We start from the raw sequence: 23272 nt of genomic DNA on the forward strand, positions 1-23272 counted from the left end.
TCATCAACATTCCAAACAGAAACCTCCTCCTTGAAATACTTTCTCCCTGTGGCTTCCAGGACAACATTCTGTCACTAGCCAACCCCCTGGCTGCTACTACTCAGTCCCCTTTCTTGGTTTCTCCTCTCATTCCCAACCTCTACCATTGCATTGCCCCAGAATTCAGACCTTGGACTATTTATTTGCTTGATAATCTCCCCTAGGTGGTCACATCTGGCTCTGTGCCTTTAACTACCTTGGTTACATTGAAGATTTCCAAATTTGCATCTGAGGTCCAAACTTCTCTCAACTCCATACGCATCTCTCCAACTCTATATTCAACATTCGCTCTTGGAAATCTAATAGTCAAATTTAATGTGACACGTTGAGATTTCCTGATTTCCCTTCCACAAACTGGGTTCTCCTTCGTTCCTTCCTGGAGTTGATGGCAGCTCCATCCTTCCAATTGTCGAAGTCAAAACACCTTGGAGTCAACCTTGACTCCTTTTTCTCCTACACCTGGTCCCCAAGACACCTGCAAAGCATATCAAACTTTTCCTTAAAATAATGTCAGAATGTGACCAGGTATTCCCCCCCCCCCCCCGTCAATCACTACCACCCTGATCCTGGCCACCATCATCTGCCCTTAATCTCTCTCTCTTTTTTTAAGGAGAGAGAGAGAGAGAGAGAGAGAGAGAGAGGAGAGGCAGAGGGAGAGAGAGAAAGAATCTGAAGCAGACTCTGTACTGAGCACAGAGCCTGACACAGGGCTCTATCCCACAGCTATGAGGTCATGACCTGAGGCGAAACCAAGAGTCAGAAGCTTAACCAACTGAGTCACCTAGGCATGCTTCTGCCCTTAATCTCTTAAAATCTATTCTCACTCAACCAAGTAGCTGGAGAAACTTACTTAAAATTTACTTTAGATCATGTCATTTCTCCCTGACTATTCTCCCACGGCTCCCAGTTTCACTCTGGGTAAAAGCCAAAGTCCATATAATGACCTGCAAAACCCAACATGATTTAGGCCCACCCTTTATTTCTTGCTATTTTCCCATTCTGCTCCTGTCATACTAGTCTCCGTGATGTTCCCTAAACATGCCACGCATGTTCCCACTTTTGGACCATTGCCCTGGCTCTACCTCTGCCTGGAAAACTCTTTCCCTGGGCATCTACATAGATCATCTCTTTGCTTTCCACAGGTCTCTACTCAAATACCATCTCCACAGAGAGTCCTTTCTCAGTTTACTGTTTCCCTTGAGAAATATTGCCATCTGCCATATTATAATTTTAGTTGATTAATGTTTGTCTCTTCCCAATGGAAACTTTTCAGGAGCAGGGACTTCGTTTTATTCACTGCTCTATTCACCAGCACTTAGAATAGTGCCAGGCACATAATTATTCAATTAATTCTTGCTAAACAAATGAATGAATGGATAGATGGATCGAATAAGACTTGTCCAAACAGATGGCATCATATAGAACAAGCCCTCAGTAACTCTGCACCTGTTTTTTAGCCTAATCCTCATACCTGGAAGTAGAGAGATGAAGCTTTATTTTACAGATGAAGAAAATGATGAGGCTCAGAGAATCTAAGCAACTTTTCCAAAACCACCTACTTGGTAAAATTCCTCCCTTCATCCTTTCATTTGCTCATTTCCTCAACAAATATGGTTGAGCCCTTATCATCTGCCAAGCACCATTCTAGGCACTGAAAATACAGCAGCAAATAAGACATGTGAATTTCTTGCCCTTCACAGAGCTGAAACTTCAGTGGAGTCAGTGATCCTATGAGCAGAAGATGCTTAAATGCTGTTTCATTGACTTGATTCATTGATAGTGGATCAGCTGATACCCTCAGAGCAGATCTTTTGAAAATGCCGATTCCCATCCTGTAGGTTGGGGGTGGGGCCCAATTTTCTGCATTTCTATAAAGCTCCCAGGTGCTGCTACTGGTGCTGCTGGTCCAGGAACTACACTTCGAACAATGTCTTATTATCAACCGCACTGCCAAGGAAATAGGAACATCTATTTGGCCCCTGTCCTTTCATATAACACAGCCTAGGCAGAAGGGCTAATTACAACAGGTGAAGTTTCAGAGAACCAGAATACAAAATTTCCTGACAGATGAGTTAAATATAGCACTAGGAACACTAGAAGGCAGCTGGTGTTCAGAGATACAGGCAGCATCAGGGAACTCACAAGTTTGCAAGGCCATGGCCATCGGAGAATTCCAAATTCCTGGAGAGAGGAAGGGAGACAAATGGGAAAAACAGAACAGATTCCCAGTTATGGAGAATTATCATGGCCCCAACAGGTTCAAGAACAAAAGGCCAGAATCAGAACACAGACAGAGATAAGGTGTTTGGACTCAGGATGAAGTTTGGGTCATGGCAGGACTTGCCTTGGACCTGAGCATTGAATTAGAGGCCCTCAAATTCCTAGAGGGCAAGGTTGAGCCCAGAGATGGGGCAGAGCTCATCATTGGACTACTAGATTGGGGGTTAGGTGGCTCCAAGGGGGCACTGTGGAGACAGGAGGGCTTTGGGAACAGGGAACCCAGCAGATTCCACGTGCCCCTGTCAGAAATTCTTGGAACTCATGAGGCAGCAAAAAGTGGGTTGGGCTTTGTTTTGAATGACATGATCCAAAAAGAGGAAATTTAATATTGACTATTGGCCAGAGATAATGCGCGCACACACACACACACACACACACACACACACACACACACACACCTTGATTTCTCTCTTATCTGTCAGGCTAGAAAGCACTTGGATATGAAGAATATTAAACTAATATTGGAAAGGAAGAGGCAGCAGAGAATTATGTTGAGAGTGAACTGATGGAAGAGATTGACAAAGGGAATCTGGTGTTTATAAAACTATGCCCTTGATGAGATAACAGGAAATGTGGGGGGAACCCTGAGAGAGCCAGAACCTAATGCCGTGAATGTCACACCAGTCTGTGCACTCCAAGTGACCTTCCGATTGACTTACTTCACTCAACTGAAGGGTGACTAAAACCCCAGATTCCTGGAAAGTCCCTGAGCCAAGAGTCTGACATCTTTCCCTCAAAATGAGCCAGAAAGGCAGCCTAGCCCCACTGAGTCAGAGCTATAGACCAGCCCTAGTACTGGTTATGAGCATGGCTTCTTGAGCCAAAGAGGCATGGGGCTATATTCCAGCTCTGCCTCTTAACTTCTCTGGGCCTCAGTTTTCACATCTGTAGCTAGGGATGATAATACAAATCACCTACACCACGGAAAAATGGCGAGAGGAATCATTCCATGCACATAAGTGCCTAGAGCAGTGCCTAGCACGTTGTTTGCACCCCATCGGTGTGCGTATTTGTCGCTGCCTAGCACATTGTTTGCACTCCATCGGTGTGCATATTTGTTTCAAAGAGGAAGAGTCGGAAGAGACATGCAAGTTCAATGCCCTCATTTGCTAGCAAAGGAGCATGAAGAGTAGAGAGTTGTTTTAGGTCACCAGCAAGCTCATACATAGCAAGGCTAAGAACACAACCCAGGCCTCCTGAGCTCAACATTAACTTTTCAGAGGAGTGGCTTCCCAGCTTCTTCAATCACAAGTACCTTGTACATTGCAACCCACACAGGTAAAACATGTATGTAACTGACATGAAATAATACTTAACATACTGCCTTCACTGTAATATTTTTCCATTCTATTCTTCGAGACCAAAACCCCAAATAATGATAACAATTGGGGGAAAATAAAACCCATCAGGGTCAAGAGCCAGAGTAGGAACTGAATGAAGCCAGCTGGGAAATATCATACCTGTGAGTGGTGACACACCTAGGAGCCCCTGAGAGGCACACAGATGCCTATCACACAGAGAACAAAAGAGACCCAGTCTGCCCCAGTTACACTGAATAAGCATACCCCTTTCTTATGATCACAATATCGTGCTGCCCCCATTCTGGAATAATCAAAGAATTATATGGGAGACACCTGGGTGGCTCAGTCAGTTAAGCATCTATCTTCAGCTCATGTCATGATCTTTGGGTTTGGGATTGAGCCCCAAGTTGGGCTCCCTGCTCAGTAGGGAGCCTGCTTCTCCCTCTGCCTCTGCCCCTCCCCACCTCATTTCGGGTGTGCTCTTCCTCTAATAAATAAATAAAATCTTTTTTTATTTTCTTAAAGAAGCATTAGGGGAGAGGAATGAAAGAACAGACAGAGCTCAGGTGCCTCTGACCACAGGTCATGCCTGAGCTGAGGGACAATGGAAAACAGCCCAAATCAGAAATAAGAGTGAAGGTTTCAAGTCAGACAAGATGGGATTGAACACATCACATGAAATTAGTAGAAAATCAGGGATGCTGTCCACATGACATTGTTTATGAGAAGGGAAGGAGCTTTGAGCTAATTTAAAACATTCAATGGAGAAGGAAACATTTCATGTTCGGCTCTGTGTGTCCAGACAACTGAATAACTTCTTTGCATTTGTAGTAGTATGCAGAAGTATATCCTTGTTCACAAAGAGAAACAAAGTGTTCTTTTTTTTAATTTATTTTTTATTGGTGTTCAATTTGCCAACATATAGAATAACACCCAGTGCTCATCCTATCAAGTGCCCCCCTCAGTGCCCATCACCCAGTCACCTCCACCCCCCGCCCACCTCCCTTTCTACCACCCCTTGTTTGTTTCCCAGAGTTAGGAGTCTCTCATGTTCTGTCTCCCTTTCTGATATTTCCCACTCATTTTTTCTCCTTTCCCCTTTATTCCCTTTCACTATTTTTTATATTCCCCAAAAGGATGAGACCATATAATGTTTGTCCTTCTCCGATTGACTTACTTCACTCAGCATAATACCCTCCAGTTCCATCCACGTCAAAGCAAATGGTGGGTATTTGTCATGTCTAATGGCTGAGTAATATTCCATTGTATACATAAACCACATCTTCTTTATCCATTCATCTTTTGATGGACACCGAGGCTCCTTCCACAGTTTGGCTATTGTGGACATTGCTGCTATAAACATCGGGGGGCAGGTGTCCTGGCGTTTCACTGCATCTGTATCTTTGGGGTAAATCCCTAGCAGTACAATTGCTGGGTCGTAGGGCAGATCTATTTTTAACTATTTGAGGAACCTCCACACAGTTTTCCAGAGTGGCTGCACCAGTTCACATTCCCACCAACAGTGCAAGAGGGTTCCCCTTTCTCCACATCCTCTCCAACATTTGTGGTTTCCTGCCTTGTTAATTTTCCCCATTCTCACTGGTGTGAGGTGGTATCTTATTGTGAAGAAAGAGAAATTAAGGAGTCAATCCCATTTACAATTGCACCCAAAAGCATAAGATACCTAGGAATAAACCTCACCAAAGAGGTAAAGGATCTATACCCTAAAAACTACAGAACACTTCTGAAAGAAATGGAGGAAGACACAAAGAGATGGAAAAATATTCCATGCTCGTGGATTGGAAGAATTAATATTGTGAAAATGTCAATGTTACCCAGGACAATTTACACGTTTAATGCAATCCCTATCAAAATAACATGGACTTTCTGCAGAGAGTTGGAACAAATCATCTTAAGATTTGTGTGAAATCAGAAAATAGCCAGGGGAATATTAAAAAAGAAAACCATAGCTGGGGGCATCACAATGCCAGATTTCAGGTTGTACTACAAAGCTGTGGTCATCAAGACAGTGTGGTACTGGCACAAAAACAGACACATTGATCAATGGAACAGAAGAGAGAATCCAGAAGTGGACCCTCAACTTTATGGTCAATTAATATTCGATAAAGGAGGAAAGACTATCCACTGGAAAAAAGACAGTCTCTTCAATAAATGGTGCTGGGAAAATTGGACATCCACATGCAGAAGAATGAAACTAGACCACTCTCTTTCACCATACACAAAGATAAACTCAAAATGGATGAAAGATCTAAATGTGAGACAAGATTCCATCAAAATCCTAGAGGAGAACACAGGCAACACCCTTTTTGAACTTGGCCACAGTAACTTCTTGCAAGATACATCCATGAAGGCAAGAGAAACAAAAGCAAAAATGAAGTATTGGGACTTCATCAAGATAAGAAGCTTTTGCACAGCAAAAGATACAGTCAACAAAACTAAAAGACAACCTACAGAATGGGAGAAGATATTTGCAAATGACCTCTCAGATAAAGGGCTGGTATCCAAGATCTATAAAGAACTTATTAAACACAACAGCAAAGAAACAAACAATCCAATCAGAAAGCATGGCTTTCTGGGTAAATCTGGGCAAAAGACATGAACAGAAATCTCACAGAGGAAGACATAGACATGGCCAACAGGCACATGAGAAAATGCTCCGCATCACTTGCCATCAGGGAAATACAAATCCAAACCACAAAGTGCTCTTTAGCAGATAATTGATCATTGAAATTACCATACCGCTGTATGAAGGATTGCTGTGTCACCTTTGGAAAAGATGTATGTCCGTATTCGCTGATTGAAAATCTCAAACATGTATATTTTTCTTGGCAAAAAGAAAATAAAGAAGAGTAGCGGTGGATGAGGCTATTCTGGACATTTCTCAAGAATGTAACCATGCGACATGTGGTTATTTTACATCTGTCTTCTTTCACTCAACATAACATTTTTCAAGGTTCACCCACATTGTAGTATATGTCAGTACTTCTTTCCTTCTTATGACCAAATAGCATTCTATTGTATGGTTACATTTGTCTATCCATTCATAAATTGGTGGACATCTGGCTTATTTCCAATTTTTGGCTCTTTTAAATAATGCTGCTACAAACATTGAGGTACAGTTTTTTGTGTGAACATGTACTTTCAATTCTCTTGGGTATATACCTGGGCCTGGACCTGTTGGATCATATGGTAACTCTGTATTTAACTTCTTGAGAACCTGCCAAATTGTTTTCCAAAGTGGATGCACATTCCCAATCAGCAATGTACAAAGGTTCCAATTTCTCCTGATCCTCATTGACACTTGCTATTATCTGCCTTTTTGATTATAGCCATCCTAATAGATGTGAAGTGTTATCTCATTATCATCTTGATTTGCATTTCTCTAATGATTAGTAACGTTGAGCATCTTTTCATGTGCTTATTAACCATTTGCATATTTTCTTTGGAGAAATGTTTATTCAGATCTTTTGCTCATTTAAAAAATTGAATTTTGCCAATTTGAGATGGCAAAATATGAAAGTATTAAGAAAGCCTCACCTTCGGGGCAAAATTTGATGTGATGCAACCCCCAAATAAAAATTGTCAAGGAAGACATAATTTTAAAGAGGATGGGTAGAGGGAATTTGACTAGGGTCACATGACTGTGACCCTAACCGGTGAACAGAGATCACTACTAGACTTTCCCAGAATTATTCTTAAATTATTAGAGATTTGAAAAAAAATTATTAGAGATTTGAATATTGCAAAATCTTCATAAATACTCTGGAATAAAATGCAACCACCTCCTGTAATCTGAAAATCTTTCCAAAAGGAAAAATGGTGGTTGCCTTTTTAAAAAAATGTTTTGAGGGTCACCTGGGTGGCTCAGACAGTTAAGCGTCTGACTCTTGGTTTCAGCTCTAGTCATGATCTCACTGTCCTGGGATCAAGCCTCACATTGGGCTCCATGCTCAGTGGGGAGTCTGCTTGAAGAGTGTCTTTCTCTCTTCCTCACTCTCTGCCCCTCCCCCCCACTTGCTCTCTCTTTCTCAAAATTTTAAAAATTAAAAATAAAAACATTTTAAGATGTCTGATGTATACATTAAAGCAAATCCAATGTCCTAATCATAAGTGAACAGCTTGATGACTATATATATATAGCTACATATGCATATACATATATATGTATATATACTTGTGTAATCCCTACCTGGATTAAAACATGGAACACTTTCATAATTCCTCATGCCCATTTCTAGCCTACACCCCACCCCAGAAGTAATATTATTCTGATTGGTGTCTCCATTAATTGTTATGTCCTACTCTCCAGCTCCATTTAAAAGGAATCAAGCGTTATATTCTTTTGTATCTGACTTCTTTTGCTCAATGTAATATCTGTGAGATTCATACACATCATTGTTTGGAGTGAGAAGGGAATCTGTAGGCAGAAATGGTGATGACAGAGATGGGAGTTTGGTTACATACAGGAAGATTAACGATGAAGGGGGTCAGGTTTCTCACTGTCTGAGAAGGGAGTTACAAAAAAATAAAGAGTAAAACTAAAATGAACCTTGCAGTACTGGGTTGGACTTAGAGGTATTGATACGAACTTGTACTGTATGAGCTTCATGCTGTAGCAAATTACCACAAACTTAGTGCCTTAAATGATCTATTCTTTTACAGTTCCAGAGGTCAAGAGTCTAAAATCAAGGTGTCAGCAGGACTGTGTTCCTTCTGGAAGCTTCTATAAACTTGTTTCCTTGCTTTTTCCAGCATCTAGAAGCCACCTACATCCCTTCATTCATGGTGTCTTTCCTCCATCTTCAAAGTGCATCATCCCAACCTCTGTCTCCATCATCACATCTCCTTTTTCTGTAGTCAAATCTCCTCTGCCTCCCTCTTGTAACAACACTTACAGTTACATGGGCCTACCCAGATAATCTTGGAAATACCTTCATTTCAAGATCTTTAACTTAATTCCATCTGCAAATTTCCTTTTACAATGTAAAGGAATATATTCACAGGATCTGGGGTCATTATTCAGCCTACCAGAGGTGGTATAGATATATACTTAGCTAGGTATAGAAATAAACATAGATGGGTGCCTGAGTGGCTCAGTCAGTTAAGCATTTGGCTCTTGGTTTGGGCTCAAGTTGTGATCTCAGAGTCATGAGATCGAACCCCATATCAAGCTCCACACTCAGCATGCAATCTGCTTAAGACACTCTCTCCATCTCTGAAACAGGCTATGTCACACATTAGACTCTCTCTCTCTCTCTCAAACAAATAAATATCTACAAAAAAGAAAAAGAAGAAAGAAAGAAAGAAAGAAAGAAAGAAAGAAAGAAAGAAAGAAAGAAAGAAAGAAAGAAAGAAAGAGCTGATGCCAAATTTGTGGCAAGAAAAGTACAAGATGAGCCTGGAAAATATTGTACTATTAAAAAGCAACGAAGTACTCAAAAATAACAGAGACATGTCAAAAGAAATATAAGCCAGGGATCTTATATATTGGCCAAAGTGCAACATTCAGTGCGTTAAAATAAACAATGATTGTAACACATTGAGTTAAATAGGAAACTGCAAGTCCGTACTGATAGATAGAAGGAAATAAATGAGGAACTGGGAAAAAGTACACAGAGTGGGGTTAACATCAGATTAGACATTGAAGAAGAAAAAAAGTGAACTTGAAAATTTAGTCATTGTGTTAGTGTCTAGTGTTGCATAATAAATCACTCCAAAATGTAGATGCTTGAAACAACACATATGTATTATCTCAGTTTCTATGGATCTGAAATCTGGGTATAATTTACCTGAGTCACTCAGCTCAGGGTCTTGCATAAGACTGCAAACAAGTTGTTGGCTTGGGTCTTGGTCATGTCCAAGGTTCAACCAGGGCAGGATTCATTTCCAAGTTCACTCACTGGTTGTTGTCAGAATTGAGTTCCTTATAGGCTGTTGGACTGAGGGCCTCAGTTCCTTGCTAGCTGTTGGCCAGAGGCCACCCTCCATTTCTTGCCACATAAACTTCTCCATGTGGAAGGTCACAGCCTGTCATCCAATTTCATCAGAACAAGCCAGTAAAAGAGACAAAGAGTACACGTGAGGTGGATGTTACAATAATTTATAAACTAAAAGTAGAAATGGCATCCCTTTGTTTTTTCTAAAATCCCTTTTGTTAGAAGCAAGTCACTAGGTCCAGCCCCAACTGAAAGGGAAGTACTTACACAAGGATGTGAATACCAGGAAGTGGGAATCATTGTCAGAAGCTATGTAGCACAGTCTGCCCTCTACCCCCAATGATTCATGTCTTTTCCACAGGTCAACTATATTCACCCACTGCACAGATTTCTTAAAATCTCATGTCATTACACCATCAGCTCAAAGCCCAGAATCTTTTTATCTAAATGAGAGCCAGGGTGCTTGAGGTTCCTCAAATAACTTGTATATAACTTTCTCGTATATAACTTGTATATAATAAACTTCCTTGTATATGACTACCAACGCCTCTCGATTTGAAGATCTGTAAAACCAAAGAGGTGAGTTATCCATTCCCTCACTCCCACAAAAATACCCAGCAGACACTGGTGGATGAGGCATAGAATAACTGCTATTGATGTCCCTCTTCAAAATGGGAGGAAATGGGGCCCCCGGTCCATAGCAATTCTGAAATCTACCAGGAAAATGTTAGCAATCATTAAGTTTGGAGGCCTAGGACTAATTCTGTGTGGCACTTGACTGCACCTTCTGGCCTCTCAGCTCCACCCTTTGAGTCTTCCTTCTGTTTTCTTTTTTTTAAGATTTTATTTATGTATCATGAGAGACACAACCAGAGAGAGGCAGAGACATAGGCAGAGGGAGAAGCAGGCTCCCCATGGGGAGACTGATGCAGGACTCGATCCCAGGACCCTGGGATCACGCCCCAAGCCAAAGGCAGAGGCTCAACCATTGAGCCACCCAGGCACCCTTCCTTCTGTTTTCATTAAAGGTGGTGCTTGCTCACAGATGAGCAATCTTGTCAGTCTCCTTGCTGCCGGTAGAATTCTGAGCTGTCTCCTTCCTTAGCACCACCTCTCTTTCACTTTTGGTCAAAGCTAACAGTGTTTCTGCTGACAGTTTTTTCAAAAGCTTTGTGGGGCTTTTGTGAATCTCTTCAGGGTTTACTTCATTAGATAAAAACATAATTAAAAATCTCTAAAATTATCCCTTCTCTACCTTGGGACTCTGCCAAGCCAGCTGAGAGACAATGTCCCCAAGTTTCCTAGAGCGCTACTGTTCAATTAGAGGACCTGTGAAGAACATACTTAATTGCTTTAGTGGGCCCTTGGTTTTAGAGAAGAATACTCAGACTCTTTTAATCCTTCCAAGGTCCTAACAACAGGTTGCATAGTCACACATTTAGGCCATTTTTCCTGAGAGTGCCAGAAAGAGAGTGCCATTTTTCCTTTTCTTGTTCTCCTCCTCCTCCTCCTCCTCCTCCTCCTCCTCCTCCTCCTCCTCCTCCTCCTTCTCCTCCTCCTCCTCCTCCTCCTCCTTCTCCTTCTATTTCTCCTCCTCCCTCTTCTTTTCCTCCTCCTCCTACTTCTCCTCCTCCTCTCCTCCTTCTCTTCTTCCTCTTCCTTCTTCTTCACTAAATTCTCAGTACATAGTGTGTACCTTTAATCAGAGTACTGCTGCTATCATATTTCTAGAAAATCTTAATGTTTCTTCCTATAAAGGGGGGCTTCCTCATCACTTCCTTCATTTTCTGCTTCTGGAAACTCATTAAGATATATGCTAGAGGGGATCCCTGGGTGGCTCAGCAGTTTGGCGCCTGCCTTCAGCCCAGGGTGTGATCCTGGTGTCCCGGGATGGAGTCCCACATCGGGCTCCATGGGTGGATCCTGCTTCTACCTCTGTCTGTGTCTCTGCCCCCCTCTCTCTCTGCGTGTCCCTCATGAATAAATAAATAAAATCTTTGAAAAAAAAGATATATGTTAGAGATGGCCAACTTAACTCTCATGTCTTTTGATGATTTTAATTCTCCTTTTTATTTTTTTTTCCTTTTTTTTTTTCCTTTTTTTTTTATTTATTTATGATAGTCACAGAGAGAGAGAGAGAGGCAGAGACACAGGCAGAGGGAGAAGCAGGCTCCATGCACCGGGAACCCGATGTGGGATTCGATCCCGGGTCTCCGGGATCGCGCCCTGGGCCAAAGGCAGGCGCCAAACCGCTGCGCCACCCAGGGATCCCTTAATTCTCCTTTTTAAAAAATATCACATTCTGGGTGATATACTCTATTTTAGTTCTCTAGTACCCTATTTGATAGTGACTGTCTTAGATATTATAGTGTCCATTGAGTTATTTAAGGGACTACATGAATTTTTTTTGCTAAAATTTAGCATTTCCATTTATTAATCCAGGTCTATTTAATAGAATTAAATATTTTCTTATTTGTATGGATGCTGTACTTTATTTCTTTGAGGGCTCTAAATGTATTTATTTTATAGCATCTGTATTGCACTTGAATTTCTTCTAGAGGAAATACATTTTTATTTTTATTTGTTGGTTGTCTTTTAAGTTTTGAGCTTTAGAATGTTAGTTGTTTCCCCTTGAATGTTTATATGAGTATGCATATGTGTGTGTGTTTGTGTGTGGTACATGTGTGTGTATGTGTGTTTCCCTTTTTCATCTCCCTTCTTTCTTGACTAGTAGATTTGCAGTGACTTCTGACCCCCTGCGGTTCTCATTCACACCAGGTTCTACTATCTTACTGTGGTAATATTAAATATATTATAGATTTGATATCTAATCAATAATCAATTTGTTCAGGTCCTTATTAGGGACTTGTTTCCCTGCCTCTCAAAAGTGATCTGGTTCATATAATAAATCAGGGATCCAAAGAGTGATCAGCTCAAGCTGTTAAAACTTTCTCTTGTGTCAACTCAGATTTAGTTTTAAGGTAATGAGTCCAGACATTTTTATTCCCCATCTATATAGATATTATGTAGGCTCCCCCCCTTTATTCACTATTATGGTATCTATTCTGGTCCTTTTGGAGGGTTAGTTCAGTATAAAATAAAATTTGTGTTGATGCTAGATTGTGTCTCAGTATCTATACTTCTGCCTTATTCCATTGGCAAACATTCCAACTACTATGTTGTTCCTACAGGGGCAAGTGCTCTTTTGGCTAGATATACTTAGGTATAAATCTCAGTTATGCCCTACACTAACAGTATGACTCATTATATTCATATGTAAAATGGGAATAGTCTTGTGAGAACTAAAAAAGATAACACATGTAAATCCCCTGGCACCTAATGGAGGCTCTCTAGACAACAGATTGCCTCCACTTGAATGATGCTTGAATCTTTCCACAGCCCACCCAACAAGACATTTTCCCTCTCAACTTTGGCCAATTTCTAGTATCTTAATCTTAGCATCTTTTGCTCTCTGGAGAGGCTGAGAATTTTCAAAACAACCAGTTTCTAGTTTCTTTTTAACAGTTCTGTCCTCAATTTCTCTCTTTCCTCTTGCATTTTACTTCAAGTGAAAAGAACAAGTAGTAACTTTAAAACCTTGCTTGGAAATGTCTTTAGCTAAATCACCAAGTTCATCACACATACATTCTGCTTTCCATGTAACCGCAAACAAAAATGTCACCAAGCTTTCTGCCATCATATAACAAGGATCTTCCTTCCTCCAGTTTCCAACAACCTATTCTTCACTGGCTGCTCAAGGAAATTTAGGTCTCTACCCCCTTCCAGGTTCCAAAGCCATTCTTACATTTTCATGTATTTGATAAGCAGTGGTCACTCCTTGGTACTCACATCTGGATTTGATATCTAATGTTGCAGAACAAATCATCCCCAAATTGAGAAGCTTGAAACAATGTTTACAATTTCATAGGTTTTATATATCAGACAGCCAGATACATGTTAGCTGAGTGCTCTGTTTCTAGATCTGTCACACAGGCTGCAGTCATTTCAATGCTTGTCTGGGAAAGGATCTGCTTCCAAGCTCACTGATGTGGTTGCTGACAGGACACGATTCCCTACTGGTTGTTGGGCCGTTGGCCTTAGATCGTCCATGGCTATTGGATGGGGTCAGATGTCACCCTTATTCCTTGCCTCATGGGCCTGTCCAGAGGGTAGCTCACAACATGGCAGCATGCTTCATCAGAATAGACCAGCAAGAAGAGCCAGAAAGAGAAAGTGAATAGGACAGAAGTCACGGTCTTTTATAACCTAATCTTAGAGAAGACATCCCACCACTTTTACTTTATTCTATTCATTGAAAGCAAGCCATTAGCTCCAGCCCAACCTCATATTATCACAAGAAGAAAGGTGGGTACAGTATAGTAGGGTATTTAGAGAGACAAAGCATATTCTCATAACTTTTATTACAGTACATTGTTATAATTGTTTTAATTTGTTATTGTTCTTATCTCTTACTATGCCTAATTTATAAGTTAAACATTATCATAGGTATGCATGTATAGGAAAAACATAATACATTAGGGTTCACCACTATGCATGGCTTTAGTTATCTACTGGGAGTCTTAGAATATACTCCCAATGGATAAGGGGGGGACTACTGTATTGAAAAAGTAGTCAAATTAGAGTTCCATTCCAAGTGAAAATATCTTCCAAAACAAAACATTGCTTTTCATCGTAAGAGAGAGATTTTATAACTATGTATGGTAACAGATGGTCATTAGGCTTATTGTGGTGATCATTTCACAGTGTATACAAATACCGGATTATTATGTTGTACACCTGAAACTACTATGTTATATGCCAGTTATACCTCAATGTAAAACAAAACCAAAACATTGCTTTAAGAAATTAAAAAAGATTTAAAAAAAATGGAAACACATCCCACATTCACTGATTGGAAGACAAAGTATTTTGTATTTATTTCCTTCAGATTTTTTGGAAATAAATGGCCCTTTAAAAATTGCTAATAGTTAAATAAATAAGTAAAATTGATAATAGTTAACTACCATATTAACTGTTTACTGAACATTTTGAGGGATCTCATTTTTTTTCTGTAACTGAAGTTACTTTTTCTCATTTTCTTCTTTCGTTTGCACTTTTCCCCAAAGAAACACTGAAAATGTTCTCCCTATTCCTCACTAGGCAGAAATTCTCTTTTCTGAAGTTCTCTCAGGAAATCATGCATGTCAAAACACAGTATATGGGACACCTGGGTGGCTCAGTGGTTGAGCATGGGGAGCCTGTGAGGAGCCAGCTTTTCCCTCTGCCTATGTCTCTGCCTCTCTCTTCTGTGTCTCTCATGAATGAATAAATAAAATCTTTTTAAAAATCACATCATATAAGAAGAATCTCAGCATTGTGCAAACAAAGGAATTTCAAGATACAGCACTTGAAGAAACAATATAGAATCATACAACTCTCAAGGTGACAGATACCTTACAGATGATAGTAACACAGTAAGAGTTGAAAACATTTAAAACCAGAACATCTTGCTAGAATTTGTTAAGACCATTGGCAACAAATCTCTTTCATCCTAAGTCCTTATATCCAATGGCTGACAACTTTTCAAAAATTCCTTCTGATCCCAACTGAGGATAACCCCATCCAGTCACCAAATGCCCATTGCAGTCCTTTAGCTGCCACTGGGGATCCGTTCCTTCATTCCAGGAATATTTATCAAATATCTATCAAGTGTTGGTACAGAGATTTAATGGATCTAGTCTCTAGGTGTCAACTCTCTTCCCTCAACACCAAGGTTTATGGAGGTACGATCGACAAATACAATTAAACATGTTCAAAGTATACAATATGATTATTTGATACATGTACACATTGCGGAATGATTACCAAAATCAAGTTAATAGATACAGTCATCCTGTCACATAGTTACCTTTTTTCTTTGATGAGAATGCTTCAGAGCTACTTTCTTAGCAAATTTCAAGTGTACAATACAGCATTATGAGCTATTGTCATCATGCTGCACATTAAAATTATTCATCTTATAACTGAAAGGTTGTATCCTCTGTCCAACATCTCCTGATTTCCCCCACCCCTGGCAGCCACCATTCTGCTCTGTGTTTCTATGAGTTTGACATCTATCTATCTATCTATCTATCTATCTATCTATCTATCTTAAATAGATGTGATTCCACATATAAATGATACTACACAATATTTGTGTTTCTCTGTCTGGTTCATTTCACTTAGCTGAGTGCCCTGGGTTTATCCATGTTGTCTCAAATGGCAGGATTTCCTTTTGTTTTAATGGCTGAGTAACATTCCAGAATGAGCGCACACGCGTGTGTGTGTCTGTGTGTGGGGGGGTGGTGGGGGGTGGGTGGGTGTGGGTGTGGGTGTACATACCACATCTTTATCCATTCTTCTGTTGACTTAGGTTGTTTCCATGTCTTAGCTACCATGAGTAATGAATAATGCTTCAGTGAACATGGGGGTGCAGACATCTTTTTGAGATAATGATTTTATTTCCTTCAGATATATACCCAGAAGTGAAATTACTATTTTTAAGTTTTCCCCATGAACTTACTTCCATACTGTTTTCCATAATGGCTGTACCAATTTACATTCCTATGAGCAGTATACAAGAGTTCCCTTTGCTCCACATCCTTGCCAGCATTTGTTATCTCTAATCTTTTTTTTTATGATAGCCATTCTAATAGGTGTCAGGTGATATCTCATTGTGGTTTTGATTTGCATTTCCCCAAGGATTAATGATGTTGGCCACCCTTTCATGTACCTCTTGGTCCTTTGTATATCTTGTTTGGAAAAATGACTATTCAGATCCTTTGCCCACTTTGAATCAGATTATTTACTCTTTTGCAATTGAGTTATGCGAGTTCTTTATATATTTTAGGTACTACTCATTTATCAGATAAATAGTTTGGAAATATTTTTTTCCATTCTATAGGTGGTCTTTTTATTTTGTTGATGGTTTCTATTTATTTATTTATTTATTTATTTATTTATTTATTTATTTATTTAAAAAGATTTTATTTATTCATGAGAGACACAGAGAGAGAGGCAGAGACACAGGCAGAGGGAGAAGCAGGGTCCATGCAAGGGGCCTGACGTGGGACCTGATCCCAGGACTCCAGGATCATGCCCTGGGCCAAAGGCAGGCGCTAAACCACTGAGCCACCCAGGGATCCCGTGTTGACCGTTTCCTTTGGTGTGCAGATGCATTTAGTTTGATGTGGTCCCACTCATTTTGCTTTTTTTTTTTTTTTTTTTTGCTTATGCTTTTAGTGCCTTAACAACAACAACAAAAAATCGTTGCCAAGGGGCTTTCCTCTGTGTTTTCTCCTAGCAGTTTTACAGTTTCAGGTCTTAAATTTAAGTCTTTAATTCAGTTCGAGTTGTTTTATGTGAATGGTTTAAGATAGGGGTCCAGTTTTGCCAACATGATTGGAAGATTTAATGTTAAGATATTAATACTATCCAGGGTGACCCAGGGATTCAATGAAATCCCCAACAAAATCCCAATAATGTTTTTTGCAGAAATAAAAAAAAGCCCATCCTAAAATTTTAAAAAGATTATTTATTTATTTATTCACAATAGTCACAAAGAGAGAGGCAGAAACATAGCGAGAGAAACAAGCTCTCTGTGGGGAGCCTGATGCAGGACTTGATCCCAGGACCCCAGGATCATGGCGTGAGCCAAAGGCAAACACTCAAATACTGAGCCACCCAGGTGCCCCCATCCTAAAATTTTTATGGACTCTCCAGGGATCTGAACAGCCAAAACAAACTTGAGAAAGAAGAACAAAGCTGGAGGACTCACACTTTGTTGATTTCAAAACAAAAACTACAGAGCTATAGTAATCAAACAGTATAGTACTGAAAATATAAAATGTTAGGATACTGCAAGACTTTTCTGCAATTATTCCAAAATATTTACCCAAGCTTATAGCAATTTCTACTCCATAATTGTATTACAAATAAAAAATAATAGGGTACTTGCATAAAGACAGACACATAGACCAGTTAAATAGAATAGAGAGCTCAGAAATAAACTGTCATGTATATGGTCAAATGATTAGTACCAAGACCACTTGATAGGGAAACACAGTATTTTCAACAAATGGTACTAGGAAAAGTAGATATCTACATGCAAAAGAATGAAGTTGGATCCACATCTAATGCCAAAATACCAGTTAATTACCAATTAATGAGATAAATTACTAATTAATGAGAGAATTGACACCAATAGAAATATTAAAAGGGAAATGGGGGATATTATGAACAACTTTATTTCTAAAAAGTCAACTGCTTGGATGAAATGCACAAATAATAAAAGACATAATCTAGGAAAGCTCACTCAAGATGAAATCAATAACCTAAATAGCATTGCATCTATAAAAGAAATTGAATTTGTAATTAAAGCCCTACCCACAAGGAAACTCCAGGTCCAGATGGTTCTGCTGGTGAACCTAACCAAGTATTTACAGAAAAAAATGATTTGAATTCTACCCAAACCCTTCTAAAAAGTTGAAGAGGAGGGAAACCGTCCAAACTTATTCTATGAGAACAGCATGACCAAAGTTGGTACAAGAAAAAGAAGTTACAGAAAAATATCCATCATGAAACCAGATGCGAAGATTCCAAACCAAATTTTAGCAAACTGAATCCAAGAATATGATAACTGGGTAATATATTATGATCAGCTAGAGTTTATCTCAGAAATGTAAGTTTTGGTTAGTATTTGAAAATCAGTCAATTAATAATCATATCAACAAAAAATGAAACATCATATGATCATTTCAATAGATATGGAAAAAATGGACAAAATCCAACATTCTGGAAAAGAGAACAAACTAGAAATAGAAGGGAACTTCCTCAATTTGATGAAGAGCATCAATAACATCACAGTTTCTGTGCAAAACTGAAGTCACATTCCACAGGTAGAATTTCCTCTTCCTGATGGAATTGGGCCTACCCAGATTGTCTAGGATAATCTCCTTTACCTCGTGTCAACTAATTGTGAACATTAATCACATCTACAAAATATCTTCCCAGCAATATCCAAATTAGCATTTAATTAAATAGTTGAGGACTGTAGCCTCATCAAGTTTGAAGCATCAAACAAACCATCATACAACCCAAAGGTCTATCAACGGGTGAATGGGCAAATCATATCCCATTCAATGGAATTGTAATTCATCAACAAAATAGGAATGAATTATTGACATATGTAACAAGGATGAATCTCAAAGTAATTCTGTTGATTGAATGAATCTATACAAAAGAAGAGTGAGTGTATACTATATGATTCCATTTTCTAGCAAATGCAAATTAGTCTATCGTGACAGAGTGGATCAGTGGTTGCCTGGGGACAGAAACATGTTTCTAGAAAGTAGGTGGACCAGGAGCAAGGGATCACCAAGAAGCTTGAAGAAGCTTTGAGGGAATGATTGGCACGTTAATTATTTTTATCATATTGATGCTTTCACAGGTACATACACATGTCAAAGTTTATCAAACTTTATACTTTAAATATGTGCAATTATGTCAATCACACCTCAATGAAACTATTAAAATTAAAACAAAAAAAGTCAATTGGACACCCATGAAATTAATCTCATAACTCAATAATATGTGGTTTGAAAATCATAGTGTGGCAGGCTTGAAAGAACATTGCTTTACTTGTTAGTTTGCTTGTTTGTTATCTATCATTCATCCTCTTCCTATTTGAAGGGAGATCTCCCAAGATGTGAGATATTGGTGGGATACAGTACCCTGCCTCAACTACAGAAGTTGAAGGGTAAAGATCTCTCTTTCTCCCTCTCCTGGGATTGAAGAATCTGGAGAAACTAGCTGAGAGACAGGGATGGTTAGTATCTAGTCACTGTAGTTTCAGCAATGCCCAGTCTCTCCAGTTGTGTCCCGGTCATACTGTTTCTGCTGAAAGAAGGCTGTGTGCTTCCTCGAGGACCCTGGGACCCCTTTTGTTCATGTCATCTTCCAAGTCTGGTTCTCTAATTTCCCCCTTGGTTTTGGGAGCCTTCCACCCCTAACATCCTTTCAACAAATTCCTTTTTTTCAGTTGTTTTGTTTGGTTCTGTGTTATCGTTGGTTTCTGATGTTTACAGCAAGAATCCTGATAATCTAGAGAAGGGGACAGGTATGGAGAGAAAATTCTGGAAAGTCCACCAAACCTCAGTCAAGCAGGAACCAAATATCTATTTTATTTAGTAAGATACAAAACCATTGTTGTGAAACCCTTGGGTATCTTTACTTGGGGTTGAGGAAGAGGAAAGTGTGTTCAGCAATTTTTACACAATACACAGAGCCTGCCAGTTTGCTCTGGATACCTGGACTATGATGCCATCTTCAAAGACTTTTCCCACAGGGCAGGCTTGTGGGCGTGGGCATTGAGGTAGTTTTTTTTTTCCTTTCTCTTTTCAATAGGGACAAGTTTGGGTTTCTAGAAAGTAGAGTATTAGTAGCTGTTTGCCATCAGTAGATAGTGGGGAAATGACAGAGGGATCCTGGATTTGGACCCTCCACAATGTGACTCAGGGATTAGGCAACTCTCCGTGTCCTAATCCAGGTCTCTTTATTCTTCCCTCTGATGGTGGGATATGCTTCCAAATCCTTACCCAGTGTATGGCTTCTGGGTGATCTGAAGCAATGCTTCCCTTTGCAAGGCATGGCAGGCGTAGCAAATGGTACCAATTGCATAACATGCTGTGAGAAACAAATAAGCAGGCTGCTTGCTGGCCTTGGTGACTGGCCTGGGGCTTCTTTGTAATCCTGGCACACTGGTTAGGAAACTCTGAGCTAAAGCAGTCAATATCAAATTTTCTGCCTGACCACTTGAAGGCCTTTACAATCTGTCCAAGCCTGCTCTTCTTCCACTCTGAGTCTTACTCTAGTCCACTGATTTTAGATTGTGATCCAAAAAAATGGCTCCAAGTTTTGATGGAAATGAGACTCAGGTGAGGAAAGTTTTAAAAACACAGCTCTGGGCCAGTGATCTCTTCCTTCCCTGGCCTTGTCTTGTTTTCTTTGCCATGGATCACATTCAGCTTTACATTTAACATTTCAGAGAATGCATCTTGTCCTGACTTCCCAATGAGGTTGGAAGATTTTGAAAGGCACAGCGTCTAGCTCATTTCCAGCATTTAACAAACAATCATTGAGTAAATAAACTAACACATGAATGAAGATAGTTAACATTTATTGATTACTACTTGCCAGGCACCATGCTAAAGCTGTTTGTGTATATTATCTCTTTCAATCCTCACAAAAACCTATAACGTGAGTATTATTAATACACTCATTTCACAAGCATGGGAAGTGAGTCCCTATCCAAGGTTACATGGCCAGTAAATGGGATATCTGTTATTGAAACTATAGTTGACCCTTGAACAATGTGGAGATTGGAGGCATTGAACCCTGGTGCAGTCAAAAATCTGTGTATAACAGTTGATTCCTCCAAAACTTAACTAAGAGCCTACTGTTGATCTGAGCCTTACTGACAACATACAGCCAGTTAACAAATATTTTGTATGTTATATGTATTATATAATGTATTCTTATAATATGTGAGCTAGAGAAAAGGAAATGTTATTAAAAAAATCATAAAGAAGAGAAAATAGGGCAGCCTGGGTGGCTCAGCGGCTTAATGCCGCCTTCAGCCCAGGGGTGATCCTGGAGACCCAGGATTGAGTCCCACATCAGGCTCCCTGCATAGAGCCTGCTTCTCCTTCTGCCTGTGTCTTTGCCTCTCTCTCTGTGTCTCTCATGAATAAATAAATAAAATATTTTTAAAAAGAAGAGAAAATAGATTTACAGTACTGTATCAAAAAAATAGACCCATGTAGTTCAAAGCTGTGCTGTTCAAGGGTCAACTGTACTACTAGTCTCAAGGTAGCATGATTCAGAGAGGGAGAATGTTAAGGACTTTTAAGACTTACAGTTCTCAGATACCAGATGTTCTCTAACAGGGCTGACAGGCAAAGTATCAAAAGAGCAGGGAAAACTCAGCGAACTGAGTTTTATAGAAGGAAGAAAGAAATGGAAACGATCACCAAATTAGGACCATTGGTTCGCTCTCTCCAAGGACTGTCTCCCCATTTAAGCCCTTTGCCAGATATTCAGCAAGTTTCTGCTCTCTGTTAAGTGAGAGAAGTAACCCATATTCATTCATAAAGCCCTAATGAAGCAACTATTTGTAAAGGAGCTTTCTATGACTAAAAACTACAGATATGAACCAGCCATTTATGTAGAAGCTAGCATACCGCCTGGCACATACATAATAAGTAGTTAATAAATGAATCATTCATGGTATTGTTAGTGTTGATACAAAGTATATTTATTGAGTGCCTAGTATGCACAATAATCTGGGGGATTTCATAGTCCCTGGCTTATATAATTCTCTCAACCATCCCTTGAATTGGATTATTTTACTGCATTTTAACAAATGAAGAAGCTGGGATCCCTGGGTGGCGCAGCGGTTTGGCGCCTGCCTTTGGCCCAGGGCGCGATCCTGGAGACCCGGGATCGAGTCCCACATCGGGCTCCCGGTGCATGGAGCCTGCTTCTCCCTCTGCCTGTGTCTCTGCCTCTCTCTCTCTCTCTCTGTGACTATCATGAATAAATAAATAAAATCTTTAAAAAAAAAAAAAAAAAAACAAATGAAGAAGCTAAAGATCAGAGTGATGAAAGATTTCCTCAGTCCCAGTAATCTGATACCAAAAATCATGCTCTTTATAATGGTAAATAACATGTATGCTAACACAAATAAATGGACCAAAAAAAAAAAAAAAAAAACCCACGGCCACCAGTTCTTTCCAAAGCCTTACTAATGATGCCTATGGTTTGAATCCAGCTGAAGGATGAAATTCATTCAAAGATTGGGATGACTTTCTCCAGCAGCTTGATTAGATTTTACAGATGATAGCCACTTGGAGAACAGATATCCCAACCCATTTGGATCCAAAGTTCACCTGAGACCAGCCCCAATCCTAGTTCACAGCAGGCCATGGGATTCTGTCCTACCTCTTTCATCAAGAACCTTCTTGTTTGGGGGTTACCTAGGTGGCTCCGTTGGTTAAGCATATGACTCTTGGTTTCGGCTCAGGTCGTGATCTCAGCTTCCTGGGATCAAGCCCCACATTAGGCTTTGTGGTCAGCGGGGAATCTGCTTCTCTGTCTCTCCCCTTCTGTTCCCCCTTCTCAAACAAATAAATAATTTATAAAAAAGAACCTTCTTGCTTGTTACAGCCACCGAGGAACAAGCCAGTGAACCAAGAAGAAATCTTTGGCGGGGAAAGAGAAAAACAAGGTAATTCATTAACAATATAGTGGCAGAGACCATTTGTTGACTCCCCACAATATTTATCCTCACATTTTCCTATAGTAATGGAAGCTTTCACTGCATATGATAGCCTAGGTAAAAACCACATTTTCCAACATCCCTTGCAGCTACATGCAGCCAAGTGACTGAGTTCTTTTTTTTTAAAGATTTATTTATTTATTTTAGAAAGAGAGAGAGAGAGAGAGAGAGAGAGCAGGGAGTAGGCAGAGGAAGAGAGAGAGAGAAATTCAGGCAGATTCCATGATGAGAATCAAGCCCAATGTGGGCTTGATCCCTTGACCCTGAGATCAGACCTGAGCCAACACCAAGAGTTGGGTTCTCAACCAAGTATGCCACCT

At 39.8% G+C, this 23272-nt stretch overlaps 1 protein-coding gene across 1 annotated transcript in view; it reads right to left on the reverse strand.

Moving 5' to 3' along the window:
- TMEM164 (transmembrane protein 164) overlaps positions 1-22768 on the reverse strand; it is a 199714-nt gene extending 176946 nt beyond the window's left edge. The window contains exon 1 of the mRNA XM_072817265.1: positions 22616-22768. The gene's annotated coding sequence lies outside the window, so the exon portion shown is untranslated. The remainder of the gene's footprint in view (positions 1-22615) is intronic.
- Between the last annotated feature and the right edge of the window lie 504 nt (positions 22769-23272).

Source organism: Canis lupus, chromosome X, assembly GCF_048164855.1.
Source record: "Canis lupus baileyi chromosome X, mCanLup2.hap1, whole genome shotgun sequence".
Classification (NCBI taxonomy): domain Eukaryota; kingdom Metazoa; phylum Chordata; class Mammalia; order Carnivora; family Canidae; genus Canis; species Canis lupus.